The sequence below is a fragment of the Camelus bactrianus genome, chromosome 20 (assembly GCF_048773025.1).
Source record: "Camelus bactrianus isolate YW-2024 breed Bactrian camel chromosome 20, ASM4877302v1, whole genome shotgun sequence".
Classification (NCBI taxonomy): domain Eukaryota; kingdom Metazoa; phylum Chordata; class Mammalia; order Artiodactyla; family Camelidae; genus Camelus; species Camelus bactrianus.
This window is the reverse complement of record NC_133558.1, coordinates 7,109,052-7,125,114: the sequence shown is the minus strand read 5'-3', so window position 1 is coordinate 7,125,114 and position 16,063 is coordinate 7,109,052. Positions and strand designations below refer to the sequence as shown.

The window sequence follows — 16,063 nt, the reverse complement described above, 5'->3', positions numbered from 1 at the left end:
TTTCTGTAGAGCACAGCAGAGGTGATGCTGCAGGACTTCTGAGTCTAGCTCATAAAAAAGCAATACCACTTCCTCCCCGCTCACCTCTTTGGGACACTGCCTTGGCATCCCTAAGCCAACCTGAAAGAAGTCTGGCTATGCTGGGGAACCAGTGGAGGGACTAGAGAGAGACAGGGAGAGGCTGGTTGTTCCTGCCCCGGGTCCTCTTACCAGTTAAGCCACCAGACACGTGAGCAAACAAGGCTTTGAGATGCCCCAGTCACTATATGACTGCAGTCTCGTGAAGAACCTCCATCCTGAAACATCTGACGGAGCTGCTTCTCAATTCCTGGCTCACAGAAACCGTGGGAGATAACGATTATTGTTTAAGCTACTGCCTTTGGGAATGATGTGTACCAACCACAGCAATGGACACCCAAAGCACCAGTACTCTACGGGCCTTAGCACGATGCTTGGCTCGTAGTTAGGGCATAATTGGTCACTTTTTTCCCTGTAGTTTTAGGATTTTGTAGTTTTACTCTTTTTCATGAGTATTTAATTGGTAATTAGCATTGAATTTGTAGCTTTACTCTGCTTCTATGCACTAGAGGGCACTCTTACCGTTTCTAGAGGGTCTCACACATGCAGGTGCAATTCTCTAAATACGGCACCAGGGGGGGCCAACACCCTAATTTTTCAACACTTTTCTGGGAGGTGAACTTGACAAAGTGAAAAAAGGTTTCAAAACCAATAAATAAGCATACATAAGGAATATGTTTCAGTGAACCCTCATAAACACATTCTAATAAACAGGAAAAATTATTTTGACGTAGAACACTGCCCCCAGACTGGATGTGCAAATAAAAGACAAGAAAATCGCCCCCCATGCATGATTTTTTGTCCATTTAAAATGTGATAGAGCAGGTTGTATTTTCTGTAATCCCCGAAAAGCAGAAGGGATCAGCAAGCCTATGATTTCTAAACAATGTTGCACCTAATTTTTACCATATCTAAAAACATGGCAAAAGCAGTCTCCTTCGCAGTTAGCTTTTGAAGGCCATAGGGTAATTCTGCATACTGTTTCACAGTGTCCCAAATAACATTTGTACCACCACTTTAACTTACAAATTTGAAAGCTCCTTTTTTTTCTATTTTATATACACAGGATTTGATAATCTAGTGACTGTGAAAATGGATCGTGATTATGATGCAGGAAATTTGGGGACTAAAGCCCTCAAAATGAATTGCCTGAACCAAATACATTGTTCCGACAAATTGTTCCCCCTTTCCAACAAATTCAAAGCAGACTTTACCCATAATCATTGATAGTAACCTCAGAAGGTGGGCAGGCTGCACTGGTGATAAACAAGTCTGCCAGGAGTAACTCTTGAAGTCTGGCCCTACCCTGAGATGGCTCAAGTATCGCTGGGGCTTCAGTGGAGCAACGTCTTCAGAGTAAGGATTTGTGGTGAGCCTCGCTGATGAGAGCATTACGCTGTGAGGTCAGGATTCTGCAGCCCGGTAGAGCATAATTCAGAGGGGGCTGGGGTGGGAGAGCACTGAACTCTGAAGAGCTGATTCTTTGAGGGAGTTTGGAACTCTGACTCAACCCCAACTCCAGCAGATCTGCCAACTTGCTGATCAACCACAAGGAGATTTGATCAACTCAAACCCTTTTGTTTTGTTTTGAGCCTCATCCTAGGGATTCAAACGAAACCAAACACAAATGCATAGTAAAGTTAGTAGAATGATGTTTCTACCTTACACGTGTCTGTAAATGATGAGATTGCTTTTCAGGTATAATTTATGGCAATGTCTCATCACTTTGTGTTCACAGGATGTGTATGTAACATACTTTTCTATAACATACTAGTAATAGCTGCTCTCTTCAATTTAACCACAAATTGTGGACTTTAAGAGCCTCGGGGCATCTCTAATCAGTCCCAGCTAGCAATGGAAATTTCCAGAGAGTTTCTTACACACTTTCCTAAGAAGCCCTCTTGGCTCCCCAAAACCACCTTGTGGTGGCAGCAGTGGCACGCCCACTGCACTCTTTAGAGGCTGCGTGGCTGGGCCCCCAGGTTACTGATTCTAGCAGCGGAGATCAGATCACCTCTGAGATCGCCCTTAGTACTGCCCATCAATGGCCGGTACTTCATTCTGTGCCCTCAGATCCCGTCAGTACAGTGACTGGACTGTGCTGAGGTGGAGGAACATCCTGTGCCCCTACAGCTGTTACCCCATTCCTAAGCCACCTTCTAGAGCTCGTCCTCAGGGATGCTTGCTCTTCCTCAAGACTGTGAGGGACTGGCTGGGTGTCCAGAGAGGAGCCACGCATAACCCCCAGCTCCTCCAAAATTGAAGAAAAAACGTATTCTGTGACCCAAATCTTACACTGTTGTCTGGGATGACTTTCTTCCCATAAGCCATTCCCTTCTCAGGCAAATAAAACCCCACCAGAAGTGCCCCCCCACCCCACCCCCCGCTGATATGCTCGGATAGATTAGACTTTTCAATGGGCAAGAGTGCTTTGGCATCTTGGGTTCATAGGTGAAGGACTAAATAATTAACCTTTGGGTTTTTTTTTTTTTTTTTTTTTTGCAATAGTTTAATCTGAACTGGATTTATGCAGGCTTTAGAATCTTCAAGCAGGGTAGAATTTTTTCAGATAAGCATGTTTACAAGGGATGGAGTCATTGCGTGGAGTTTTCCAGTGTGATGGCCCTTCCAGGGTGGAGACGGCTTACTGAGATTGGGAAGGGACGGGCAAAGCAGAAGCCCTGCTCCAAGGCCAGTGAATTTAGGTCTCTGCCCCTTTCTGTAACCAGGTAGCCTGTTTCACACTCCTTCCCCTCCCCTTGCAAATGTAAGAATGTCCTTAAAGGCCAGCCAACGTAGTGTCTTTCTGCACATCCTGACTACCACTCAACTCCCTGAGCTTTGTGCCCTCCTGCAAAAAGGAGTCTTCCAAAATTGTCCAGTCAGACATGGCATTTTTTGACATAACAGAGGATGCTAATGACTCAGATCAGATAGTGACCTCCTAGAGGCAGTTTCCCCAAAGGCACTGCAGTCATCTTTTCCTTGTCTGACCCCTTTTCTCACACTCTTTCCCTTTAAAATCCTAATCAAACTTTGCTTCATTGTGGTTTGGTAAAGCTGGGTGTGTTGTGTATCACTTTTCATTAGACCTGCTCAGATAGCCCTTTCAAATCCTAATGGTGTAAGATTGGCTCTAGTGGGGGAGAATACATTTAATATTTCCCCCCTGATGCTTGAAAGGTCAAATGCTGACAGCAGCGGAGGAGGAAAAACTGAACTTGGTGGCATTAATTAGAAAGATCTGTTGTCTGTGCTTGTAATTATAAAGAGATGCTGGGGGAGGTTTGCTAGACCGTATGTAAATACTAACCAAGTACTGAAGTAACTCTATCAGAAACACAAAAATTCAAGTGATTTTATTTACAACCAGGAACCCTGTCTGTTTTGTGTGTTCGTCCAAGAGGGACCATTTTCCTGTCTTTGTAGACCAAAGTGGTGGTAAAGGGATAGAACAGAGTGAGGAGTTCTGCCCACATCAGCACCCCTGAACCTCTGCCTCCTTCTTACAGATGCATTTTGATGATCACCATCCAGAGAGAAGGTTCCTTTCTTTGTTGCCTAATCAGTAGATCCAGTAGTTGGAATCCCAGGTAGGAATTCTCTGAGGAGGGATGGCAGACATGTTTGGAGATGGTGTGGTTGCCGTGTCTCTCAGACCACCCTGGACAGGCCGCTCTGACATTTCCTCTGTTCCGTGCTGCCCCGTTCCCAGTTTTATTTCACAATTTTGGAGGAAACGTCTATGAGGCCCCAATCCCATACCCAGTCTCTCGGCATACTGCCTTCCCTCCCTGCACCAGGGGCTCACTGCCGCCCACACCAGGGCTCTGCCTCTTCTCATTCCCAGATCAACCTTGGATTGTTTAAGCAACTGGAAACCTCAAACCTACAAACCTAGTGTGTGACTCAGGATTCTATGAGTGAGTGACGACCCTGGTTCCTGGCTGTTACGTTACAGCCTTAGGTGTGTCCTTGCTGTAACTTTGGCCTGGGGTAGGGTATCCCAGAGCTATCTTCCGAAATCCTCTATCCATGATGGTAGCACCCCTCCTCTGGGCACTCCTTTCATCCTCACATCGGTCCTTGAGTTGGGCACTTTTACCATCTCCATCTTAAGGATGAAAATTCTGGGGCCCAAGAGAGGTTGCATAAGTGAGTGTCAGGCTGTATAACGATGAAATGGTCCAAATACAAGCTGTGCAGTATGGCGGCCGCCAGGTGCATGTGGCTGTGAAGCACTTGGAACACAGCTAGTGCATCTAAGGAGCTGATTAAAGTGGCCGGGTGTGGCTCACGACCACCACATCAAGTAGTGCCTTTCCAGGCAATGGAAAATGACGTGGTCGGTGGTGTCCCCTGCCCTGTGGAGGACTTTAACTTAAATGGACTAAGACTACAGACAGCCTAAACACGCAACTTCAGTTCCTTGAAGTCTATAAAAAGAGAGGCTGAATCTCTCCATGTGAGAATAGGGAAGGTAAGTGAAGGAAAAGTCAGTACTTGAGAGAGAAAAGAAATCAGAGAACTCTAGAACTGAAAGGAAGCTTGGAGACTGTTCTGAGCTGAATTATGTTCCCCCAAAATTTGCCTGCTGGAGTTCTAGCTCCCAATACCTCAGAATGTGACTATATGTGGAGGTAGGACCTTTAAAGAGGTGATGAAGGTAAAATGAAGTCATATGGGTTGGCCCTAGTCCAATATGACTGGTGTTCTTTTAAGAAGAGAAGATTAGAACTCAGACAGGCACACAGACAGAAGACCATGTGAGGGCACAGAGAGAAGACAGCCATCTGCAAGCTAAGGGGAGAGACTTCAGAAGAAACCAAAGCAGCCAATGTCTAGATCTTGGACTTCCAGCCTCCAAAACTGTGAAAACATACATTTCTGGTGTTTAAGCTGCCCCGTCTGTGGTACTTCATTATGGTGGCCCTAGCAGACCGTCTCGTCTAACTCTTTCCCTCTACTTCTGAAGAATCTGAGGTCCAGCGTCACACAGCTTGTATCAGTGCTAGGTCCGGGCCCCAGGGGTCCTCATTCGCAGCCCAGAGGACTTTCACCAACCATACCCTTGAATTTGATTCGTGTGGGTTTCCAGAAAGGAGAGCGAAGGGCGATGGAAAGAGCAATGAACAGAGTTGGAATCCAGTCCATCGTGTGGGATGGATGGGAAAATGATTTGCTGATTTAATAGCTTCTTATAAAATCCTGTGACTCTTGGGCTACCTGACTAATGACTTTTTGTTGTTTTGTATTCTTATTCCCATTCTGAGCTTTGTTCCTAGCTGGGAAAAATAATTGGTGTAGACATTCCAAAGTGACTTCAGCGTAATTTTTAAATACGTGAAACCATGTTGGATGAATGGGCCCACGTGTAACCAAGGAAATCTTATTCTTTCCTTCAGTGTTTACGTCTCTGATTTGTTGATTGTCTTCCAGAACCTCCTTTGATGAGAAAAAGCTGGGACAGCTGGGGGATTTGTGGTGGGAGAGTTTAAGTGATTTGTAATTCAATTTTTTTTTTTTCATTTTAGTTTCTGTTGTTTTTTAAAGCATGTGTACCTTTTAGTTTTTTTTTTTTTTTTTTTTAACGCAATGGCCTCCGAATACCGACTAATTTTCTCTCTCAATCCCCTGTTGGTTTCAGATGACAACGTTTTAAAAGCACAGCTCTGTTAGTTTTAGGGAGCCTAAAGACTCATTGTCCTGTAGCCTTCCTGTCCCCTGCTGCACCCTCGTTGTTGCCATGTCTCAGGGTGTTCTAAATCTCTGGTTTCCCTCTTTGAGTGGTTGTCTCTCATTTATTTTACTTACAGATAAGGCTAAGCTTTTGTATCTGAATGAAGCCTAGCTAACTGAGCTTAGTCTATTGGGAAGTATCCCTGGATAATCCTGATGTTAAAAAAAAAAAATGAGGGGGAAATTCCTATAGCCTATTTCTCAGAAAACCCATCGTTCTCTCCACACTTGTAGAGCTGAAATTCAACCTTCCCCTCCTGATCCCACTGACTGGGGGGATTGACGCAGTGCCAGGCATTGTGTTGTGAACCTGGTGGCTGGTGGCCTGGACTGCCGGTCACAAACACCAACGTATGCAGCCAAGACTCCTGACCAAGTCTGCGCGGACTATCTGCAATGACTCCGCTCACAAATGCTCCAGATCAGAAGGTGGGGGGCCATGAAAACTGTGCTTTACGTTTGTTTTCAGCAAATGGAGAGGAGATAAAAACAGGCCTAATTCACAGGGACCAGTAAGTGACACAAAAGGTAGTGGATCCAAAGCAAACATCCTAATCAAGGATTTGATGTTGGCACCATAAAATAGCTTAACTGCCAAAAAAGATGTATTAGGAAACAAAAGTTTAGTTTTAATTGGTGTTTTTTTGGTTTTTTTGTTTGTTCTTAACAAACATTTAGAGCATGTTTTAAGTTCTGGCCTCTGAAAATTTTGCTTAGTTATGTGGTTACCAGCAAATGATACGTAAATTAGTTACTATTAAGCCTCTCAGCTTAGCTTTTTAGCAATGATACGCAAATGCATTTTGTTCCGATTGAAAATAGAAACTCTTCATACTGAATTTCTTCTATAGTAACTAGATCCAGATGCAAAACCAACCTCTTCCACTTAATTCCTTATTAATCCGCTGCTTCCCCATCCCACCCCACCCCACCCCCAGTAAAGTGAAGTTATAAATCAGAGGAAGAACCTGTCTTCCTTGGATGTGATTAATCGCAGGCCTTTTGGGCAAGACAGGCTCAGCTCTTGCTGTTACTATTTTCCATCACTTAAACCTCTTTGGAGAAGTTTCTTCAATGCGTGGCTCAACTATTTGGAACTCTGGTGAGCTTTCAGAGAAAGAGAGCGCAAGTGATAAATAGTTTGGAAATGAAGATCAAAAAGAAAGCATTGGGGGAACTGGAAATGTTTAGTCTAGAGAAAAGGAGGAGTCGAGTCGTGCTTTTCCTAACTGTCATAAACAGGGCAAGCGTGGTTCTTTTTCACCAAGGAGTCAGGAAGAGCAAGTGAATATAGGCAGAAGTAAAGGATTTAACTAACAAACTTCTTTTCTTTTTTTTTTTAAATATAGATAATAATGGAATGCTTAGGAACTCAGGAAATTATCCTAGAATCGTTTCAGAATGTTATTCCACAGGCCATTCTGGAGATTAATTAAAAGTGTAGCAATACCCACTAAGAGGAGTGGCGAATTCATGTTATTCATGTAGCAGAGTACTTTCCAGTGATAATTGAAGTAATAGTGCTGTTTGCTTCCAACAGGGGTTTCACACGCATCGCTCACTGAGCAAAGGCACTGAAGAATTCAGGATAGCTAGCACTTGCAGAATGCTTGGTATATGGGTACTATTCTAAGTGCTTTGCATGTGGGAATTAATTCACTTTTCACAGCAGCCATATGAAGTTGGTGCTATTTTTTCCCATTTTTTGCAAGTGAGGAAACGGAGACAAAAAATAAAAATGAACTATTTGCCCAAAGTCACCTCTTGAGGTTATAAAATGAAAGAGCCAGGGTTTGACCCTGTATCCACGTGGGTTGTTAGAGAACAAATGCCAAGGTGACATTAGACATGGGTGAGGTTTCTTAGGGGAAGCACCCATGAAGGACGAAGAAGGAGGAGCGGGTGGGGACAGGCTTCAGACCGAGGTCCGAGGCGTGGTATCTGTGACAGGAGAGAAAGAAGGAAGGACAGGGAGGAGGAGCCTCAGCCTGCTGTGCAGATCTGGGGAAGCCTCAGATTGATGGACCGGGAGACCCCGGGTCAAAGCGAGGGAATCCCTCATCCAGATGATGGCCGAGTTTAATAGCCCAGGTCGCTCAGGCATGGCTAAGAGGAGTCTAAGAGAAGTGAGGTCTGCCACCAGTGCTGCAGGGGATCCAAAGAGCCCTCGAGGGCTCTGCCCCTCTCTTTTGAAGGGAGATCTGAGTGGGAGACTACAGAATCCATGCTGTCTGGCACCAGAGCCCAGGCTCTTACTCTGTTATGCTGCCTTCCTCAGACTTTGAGGGTGTGCAGTGAAGGATGTAACCCTGTTGCAATGAAAGGTCTCAGTAGGAAAAGGGGACACTTCATTACAACATTCTGGGGCCTGCACGCATGCAAAGGGCAGCGGCAGCAGGGCCCTGAGGTCGTGCAGAGAGCCATGGCTCTGGTAGTAAGCTACCAGTGCTGGTAGCTGCACAGTCGTTGTCCAGTCCAGACACACTGTAAGTTTTGCTCTGAAATAGACACCTTCATCTCATAAAATCTCACACAACTTTTCAGCCAATATTTACATATTCAACACTTACTAAATACAAGGCACTGTGTTAAGTACAACAGGAAGTACTAAGATCTAAAAACTCAAATCCTCCCATCCAGGGTTTACCCCAGAGGAAAGATGCCATTCCTATAAATCACTATATACACATGAGGACAAGTAGAAAGCACCACAAGGGGAAGTGTTATGGTGCTTTGGAAGTTTAGGGAAGAGAGAGATTACTTCCTGTTGGAAAGACTGGGAAAGATTTCATGAAGGAAAAAGCAATGGTATTGGTTTCTCAAATGAAAATATGAAATTAGAAATTTGAACCTGTCTTTGAAATCTGTATCTATCTGGCCCATACCCTCCCCCCCAAACACTGGTCTTTGGGAACTGGTGGGGACATCTAACGTAGGTTAGAAAATGGGGTTCAGATGATAAGATTGAGAACAGGGATATTCTGGTGGTGGTGGAAGGTTGGTGAGAGACCAGAGATGGAAGTGCAAACTTATCAGTGTGACTGTCCTTTTTTTTTTTTTTTTTTTGGTAGCAGTGTCTAATCTTTGAATCCATTTCAATCTCCTAATTACACTTAAAGTTCCAAGTTTTGTATTCACTGTATCCAAATTGCAGCATAAACATACAATTTTCTTTGTACTCTTTTGTCTCCATACAACACATTTGCCTTTATATGTTGTCCTGATGGCTCAATGGGACTTTTCCAGATTCATGTCTCTCTCTTACTTGTATGGTGGAATCATGATTTGAAATTACACTATTCATTTGCCAGAAGTTTTTCAATAATTGTTCTAAAAATGTCATCCTTCTACCTTGCATTTTATTCGCTTTTTGTTTTTTGTTTCCTCAGCTAAATAAGTTCATGTTAAATCATTATCTACACTTTGAGCCATTTTATTTGAGAAAATAAAGTTCTTTTATTTTTGGACATTTCCCAAGGAAAGAGGGAGACCTGGGGTCTGGGGAATGTGCTTGGGTTAGGCTTTGAAAATGCTTCAGTAAGTTTTAGATTCTTGCCTGATTAAAAGCTGCTACAAATAATAAGTGGAAGAAACAGAAACGGAAGCTAGACAGTTACAAATACAAGTGTTAAAGATTCTTCTTTATATCTCTGCTCTGCGATTTTCCAAACCTAAGAAAACAAATTGTGGCTGTTTTACTCAGACTTTACATTTTTATTACAGAAGTCAAAAGATTTGTCTTAGAATCCGTGTTTCTGGCCTGACCACTCCCTAGGTGTGCTGGTGCCTGCTTTCGCGTGGGCAGTGGGTCATGAGGGCTGGCCTCGCTCCCATGAGTGCTTTCTGTGTCAGCAGGCTGCGGCCCTCTGACACAACCCGCTCTGGAATGGGGGGATCACTCGCCTGTCTCTCATCTTAAAACAAAGCAAAACATACCAACAAAACCCCTCCTTTGGCCCCACATCCCCTTCCAGCTTCTGCTTGTTTTCTCTTCTCCCTTTCCTAGAAAAATTCTCAACAGAGTCATTTATGGTCTCTGTAGCCACTTCCTCACCCTCCTAGGGTTCTTTCTGAGACATTCTTGTCCACATTTCGGATAACTTCCATGTTGCCAAATCCAAGACTCTACTCAAGGTCCTCAGTGTCTTTGACCACAGCTGACCCCTTCCTTTACTGGAACCTCTCACTTAGTCTGTGTTTACCCGGTTTCCCTCCTACCTCTCTGGCAGTTCTCTGTGTCCTCTCTGATGGATTCCCCTTTTCAGCTTAGTCTCTATCGTGTTGGAAGGGCCCCGGGGCATTAGGTCTAGGCCCTCTTCTCTATCTACATCGTCTCTCTAGAGAAATGATCTTATCCCAAGTCTTGAGCTGTGATTGATACACCACAACTCACAGATTCTCATTTTCACTCCTGACCTCTCTCATAAGCTCCAAACTTGGATATCCAACTTTGTACTCATTACCTCCATCACACTAAGAGACACGACAAATATAAAGTTCATTTTCTCCTACTATCCATTCTATTCCTTCTGAGTCCTCCCAGTCTTAGATAATGTCCTCTCTACCCACTTAGGAGTTCAAGGCTTGATTTTTTTTCCAATCCATCAGTGAGTCTGATAGCTTTATCTTCAAAATGGACCTCAAATCCATCCACTTCACCTTATCTTCGTTGCTTTCATGCTAACCCAACCCATCATCATCACTTGATGAGTGCAGTTGCCTCTGAATGTCTCCCTGCTTCCACTTCCCCCGACCCCCACCAACAATCCATTCCCACACAGCAGAGAGATGTTTTTAAGACATAAATCAGAGCATGTCATTTCCATGCTTCAAACCATCCAGGTATTTCCTTTCCAAAAGCACTCAGAATAAAATGCACCTCTCCCCCAGTTTCCAAGACTCCAGTTGAGTTGGCCCCTACTAACTCCTTGTCACTTTGTACCGTTTTCTCCCTTACTCCCTCTCTTCTAGCCATGTTAGCCATCTTCTTCCTCCTCCAAGATGCCAGAATGCTTTCCCTTTATTCCTTTGCATAGCTGGCTCCTTCATATTTGTCAGGCCTTAATTTATACGTTACAGGTAGCTCCTTACATCAGACCTCCCTGATGACTCTACAAAGAAAGTGCTCTCTCTCAGTACACCCAGTTCATTCCCATTAAAGCCCTTACTACAGGTTATAATTACAGGCTTGTCTGTTTTCTCATTTGCTGTCATTCATCTCCTGCAGGAATGCAAGCTTCATAAGAGTAAGGACTTGCTGCATTTTATTCCTACCTTTATCACTGCTGTCTAGAACAATGTCTGTCCACAAGAGATGTTCAATAAGTATTTGCTGAGTGAATGAGTCAGCTTTTAGATTATTTAAGTCATTTGTTTTCCTTTGATTGTCTGCCAGTCTACTCCTTGGTAAAGTATCTGACCCTTAGAATAAGGAACATGTTTCATTTTCAACTTCTATTCAACGAGGACGTGGAACTTTAACAGATTAGAAGGAGATCCTAGCTTTTAAGTCTTAGCTTTTAAGCAGTATATCCCTTAGCGATGGCCAAAAGTCTAAAATTAAGTTATGAGAGCTATCAGACTTTCACTAGCAAGATTTATTTATCGTAGCTATGGAAGCTGTTGCTTGTACGTGATTTTCAATTATTGAAATTCTAAAAATGCTACAAAATTAACATTCTTGTTTATTTCAAGTACACTGATTCCAAGACTAACTCTTCTTCACAAAATAAAGATGCTGATGTGGAATTCATTGCAACAACTCCTTGGGATATGAAATTGTATCTATAAAACACTGATGTAATGCTATGAGCTCATAATATAAATGGATACTAAACCATCTGTGTTTTGTGACACATTGTATGATCAAAATTTTTTGTGTGTAACTCTAAAGTAAAAAATAAAACAAATTTGCAGCTAACAGGTGTGTTGCTTCAAACATACAACTCAGTAATTCTAAATCCTGACTTGAGAAAATGCCGGCAAAAGGGATCTGAGGGGCAGGTCATGGTGTCATATTTAACACTCTAGAAAATGTCAGAGAAGTACCTCTAAAATGTATAAAAAAAAATGATAAATAATAAAACATTGCAGATCAAGATAAAAGAGTCAATGTAAAATACCTTTTTGTACTGGAAGAAAAGAAGAAAAAAAGGGAAGAAGTGAGGCAAGGAACTGAAGAGGGAACATTCCTGAGCTGATCTGACCTCTTGGACCAGATCTCTTAGGCTGTGCAATCGAAAACATGCTGTTCAGTACTTACCTCCATGTACTTGGGATTTCCCCATTGTGCAGTGCGTCTCAGCCTTGAAAAGTGTGAAACCATGGCGAGCACAATCGGAGCAGTCCGAGCCCAGCAAGAGGCTAAAGGTCAGCGAGGACTGGAGAAGTCTCGAGTCCCTCTATGGAAGGGGTTGGACTGTCGCTAAACCTTGTTGGGTGCACTGGATGTTGACAGAGAAATACGTGAACACCGAGGAGAGAGTATGGAGAGAGACACATCCATAAAAACAAAAATGAAATTAGGAAAATAAGTTAGACTTCTCTATCCCTAGGAAGGCGTTTTAAACGGCGTCCTGATTGAAACAGGAACATTTAGCATAGTTGTAAAAAATGAATGGAATGGAGCCGCTGTGGGTTTTGAACTCCAGGCTGCAGGTGAGTAGGGGACGAGAAGCTAGTGAAAGCCTCAAGCAAGGGTGACATGAAGGAAGTGATGTTTCCAGACGGGAAAGGCTTGACAGCATCAGGCAAGATGGGAACAAGCTCGCGGTCGTACCAAGATGCCGTGTCTGCCGTAAGGGTGTAAAATTTAATGAATAAAAAGATCTGCACCCTGATGGTGGTAGTTTTAGTAGAGACAGAGGAGTAATTCCAAGAAGCAGTTTGAAGAGAACAGAAACAGACATTCATCAGGGGTTACATGCTCTGTACTTTCCATACATTACTCAGTTCTCATAACAACCCTTCCAAATAGGCATTATCATTCCAACTTAGAGATAATTGAGTCCCAGTGACGTATTAAACAACTTCCTCAAGGTGAGACAGTGGAACCAGAGTTGAGAACCAGCAGATTGGATGGGTGGTGGATTAGGACGAATCAAAGCATTTTCCTGTGTTTGTTTTATAAAGCTGTATTTCTACTTTTTACCCCCCTCCTAGGTCTGGGAGCCTAACATTCACGTGTGTTTGATTGCATTTCAAAGACAAGAGCTGAGTAAGTAGTGCCCAAAGAGGAGCGTGATGGCCAGATTTGTTTTAGTTTTGTTTCTTCATCCTTAAAACTAGCATTTGGTTTTAGATAAATGAAAGATGAGTTCCTGATGATAAACATCAGTCTAATGAAGACTTATGATGAGGGATCACCAGCTGGTTAAGGCAAGCAGCCTTCACCAGGTTTACTCTCAAGATGTTCCTTTAAGTAGCTGTGACCCTGAGCTGAAAAGGAGCCACAGAGACAAGGCCCCTGGCAAAGGGAGGCCAGCCTACGTGCATTCCAGCCAATATCTCGGTACTGAGTAGAACCAGAGTCACCTGCCTGGGCAACTTAGAAGCAGCATAAAATAAACTTGCAACACCAGGGTTAGAGAAGAAGATGGGCTCAGAGTCGAAGATACAGCTCAACTTTTAGATTCAGATTTTAAAACCTGGAAAACTCTCTTTCTAAAGAAAAACAGAAGTTTGCAATCGCATTTCATTACCCACCAGTGCTTTTGAGCCATGAACTTTCCCCCACTTCAGAAACTTCTCTGGAAAATTCATTTCATGCTTGTCTACTCCAGTAAAACCCTTGCCTGAGTTTTTACAAAACAGGAGACTTGGCTGAGGGAAAGTGAGAAATCACCCGGCTCAGCACAGCCAGCTGGCATCCTTGGGAGCCGTGTGTGCCTCCGACCTTTGGTTTACCTGTCCTCCTGGACTGGGACCCTCTCCCCCTCTCCCAGTGGAGGGGGTGTCCTGATTGTTCCTGTGCCAGGTGACTGGGAAGCGGTCACAGCACATGCATTATGTTCTTTGACACACTGAAGAGTCTCTCAGGATGAGGGGGGCTGTGGCTGTCCTGACCTCAGGACTCTGCACTCACCAGTGTGTGAGGAAGTCTTAGGAGACTTCTTGGTAACTCTTGAATCTCTGAAATCCACAACTTAGATTTTTTTTTCTCTTATAAGGGTGCGCCGGCGTCATTACCTTCTCAGTGAATGCTGCTCTTAACCTAATGTGATAGAACATCCTTGTCTCCTCAAGTGCAGATTTTACCCAGCAATCCTTATGCAGATCCTCAGCCAGCCACCTTCTCATACTCCAGCACGGTTGTTTCTGAACTTAACTTCTTTTCTCAAGTTCTCACCCTATTCTTACCCCTTCACTCTCAGAAAATGATCTAAGTTCTTCTTTCCTCAAGAAAAGGAAGTATTTTCAACAAGAATTCATTGAGTACCTGCTATGAAGTGGGAATCATGCTAAGTCTTAAATACAAAAACAGGGCATGATCTCCGTCCTGGAGGGGCTCACAGCTGGGTAGAGGGAGACAGGAGAACAGGTAAGGGTGGTCAGACCATGTAGGTGAATTAATGCATTGATATATAGAGCAAAGGGAACGCAGGGGAAGAGTCATTCATTCCACTTAGAAAGCAGGAAAAACTTCCCAAAGACCGCCTGTGATGAACTTCGTAATTCCCTTTCCTCTGCTTCCCAGGTCGTCTATGGCTGTAGATATTCTTACCATCTGTCTTCTGATCTTAAAAGTGGTGTCTACTCTTTTCTAAGGATAATCCTTCACATGGCTCTTAAAAATAAACTTTGTCTTCCGATATAAAAGTGAGGTAAAAGAATGACCAAAATGTTATAAAACAACAACATAGAAAAATTAAGAAAGAGAAAAAATCTCCCATAGCCCAGCCAGTTTCTTACCGTTGCTGTCAACAGTCACATTTGTGTATTTTAATCTCCTTGTCCTCTGCATGTTTAAACAGTTGTAACCATAACCCTTTGTGTCCATCTCCATCCCCTACCCCCTCCGCTCAGCTCTGACTCCTTTGGGTTCTACACCTTGACCTTCTTTCACACTGGAAAGTCCCATTTACTTCCATACTCACTTAAATCTCAACCGTCCTGCAGCGCAGGATGCCGATCATTTCCTTAGCCGAGGTAGAGCGAGACTGCTCTTGCAAATTCTTCGGTGACCTGTTAAGGAAGTCAAGTCACTTACCCCAGAATATTTGAGAGTAAGTTCAGCACATTAGTGATGTTTTAAAATCAGATCTCAGGTACTCAGAATTCGCTGAGTTCAGATCTTGATTCATGATTCAACGCACAGGCTCCAAACACGCATCTGGGAGAACAAGACTCACTTTATTCTGGGTTAGCCTGGTTCTGGGACAAGGAATTACCCTCTTGACTAGTTCTATTATCTCTGGGGTCTCTGTCCTTGTCCCAGAAATTAAGGTTCTTCAAAAGACCAAAGAACATTATGGACGAAGTGATCTGCTATAGTATTGGAGCCTTGGGCAAATTGCTAAGGTACTTTGGAGAAGAGTTGGGACATCCCATCCTGCTGTTCTGTGGTTGTAACATTTTAAATTTCCTCTCACAGGCAAGCTTATGCGTCAGAATCTTTCTGGTTCTACCAAGCCCAGCTACCAACTTACATAGAGAAGACTAAATAAATTGAAATGAAGCGTTCTCTGCACCACTGAATTGGAGTCTGAAGGTAAGTCTGCTGAATAATTTTTAAAAGGTAGTAAAATATTTGTAAGTGAAATATTCTCGATACTGACAATGAAATTTTTTATGATTCAGATGGACAGTATTGTGTCAGCTTACAGTTTGTCTCAGAAAGTCAGAAAGGTTCTCACTTGAAGAACCATTGCAGTAAGTTTGTATTACTGGAGTGGACTGGAAATCAGGAAGTTAATACAACTGTTTTCCTGGAAGTTTAAATTTTGTAAATAACATTTAACTGTAATTTGTAGGAATTTTTAAATTCTAAAATTCTTTCCTGTGTCACCAAGCTCAGTGATCAACCTGATCCTCAGGGACCTTAAACAATAAGGTATTTGTATGTTTTGTGTATTGGGTGCTGCTGGGGCTCTCCCCCTCCCCCACCCACATGCCCTTTGCAGGGATGTGCACACGCCACGTGTGTGTGTACAAGGGTGTACATCCACGCCCACCGCAGCTGGTCTGTCCACAACCTGGGTCTAAAAAAAAACTCTGACTTTTCATGTTGCTGTTTTCTTTTTCCTTT

General features: G+C 43.3%; 1 long non-coding RNA gene across 1 annotated transcript in view; it reads left to right on the top strand.

The window, feature by feature from the left end:
* Nucleotides 1-16,063, top strand: part of LOC141574199 (uncharacterized) — an 80,143-nt gene that overhangs the window by 22,756 nt on the left and 41,324 nt on the right. Inside the window, exons 2-3 of the long non-coding RNA XR_012500963.1 lie at nucleotides 12,979-13,033; nucleotides 15,410-15,526. This is a non-coding gene — a long non-coding RNA (uncharacterized LOC141574199). The remainder of the gene's footprint in view (nucleotides 1-12,978; nucleotides 13,034-15,409; nucleotides 15,527-16,063) is intronic.